Source organism: Nematolebias whitei, chromosome 23 (assembly GCF_014905685.2).
Source record: "Nematolebias whitei isolate Nwh7 chromosome 23, NemWhi1, whole genome shotgun sequence".
NCBI lineage: Eukaryota > Metazoa > Chordata > Actinopteri > Cyprinodontiformes > Rivulidae > Nematolebias > Nematolebias whitei.
This window is the reverse complement of record NC_056520.1, coordinates 8,387,067-8,387,884: the sequence shown is the minus strand read 5'-3', so window position 1 is coordinate 8,387,884 and position 818 is coordinate 8,387,067. Positions and strand designations below refer to the sequence as shown.

At 42.4% G+C, this 818-nt stretch overlaps 1 protein-coding gene across 1 annotated transcript in view; it reads right to left on the bottom strand.

Annotated features, from left to right (window-relative positions):
• raph1b (Ras association (RalGDS/AF-6) and pleckstrin homology domains 1b) overlaps positions 1 to 818 on the bottom strand; it is a 41,681-nt gene that overhangs the window by 39,824 nt on the left and 1,039 nt on the right. The window lies entirely within an intron of this gene.

Here is an 818-nt window from a genome sequence, read left to right as displayed (position 1 = left end):
ATAGAAAATACACCTGGACTATAGAAACCACATCTGGACTATAGAAAGTACCCCTGGACTACAGAAAGTACACCTGGACTATAGAAACCACATCTGGACTATAGAAAGTACACCTGGACTATAGAAACCACATTTGGACTACAGAAAGTACCCACGGACTACAGAAAGTACACCTGGACTACAGAAAGTACACCTGGACTATAGAAACCACATCTGGACTATAGAGAGTACACCTGGACTATAGAAAGTACACGTGGACTATAGAAAATACACCTGGACTATAGAAAGTACCCCTGGAGTACAGAAAGTACCCCTGGAGTACAGAAAGTACACCTGGACTATAGAAACCACATCTGGACTATAAAAAGTACACCTGGACTATAGAAACCACATCTGGACTACAGAAAGTACCCACGGACTACAGAAAGTACACCTGGACTACAGAAAGTACACCTGGACTATAGAAACCACATCTGGACTATAGAGAGTACACCTGGACTATAGAAACACATCTGGACTATAGAAAGTACACCTGGACTATAGAAAGTACACCTGGACTATAGAAAGTACACCTGGACTATAGAAAGTACACCTGGACTCTAGAAACCACACCTGGACTCTAGAAACCACACCTGGACTACAGAAAGTTCACCTGGACTACAGAAAGTACACCTGGACTACAGAAAGTTCACCTGGACTATAGAAAGTACACCTGGACTACAGAAACCACACCTGGACTATAGAAAGTACACCTGGACTATAGAAACACATCTGGACTATAGAAAGTACACCTGGACTATAGAAAGTACACCTGGACT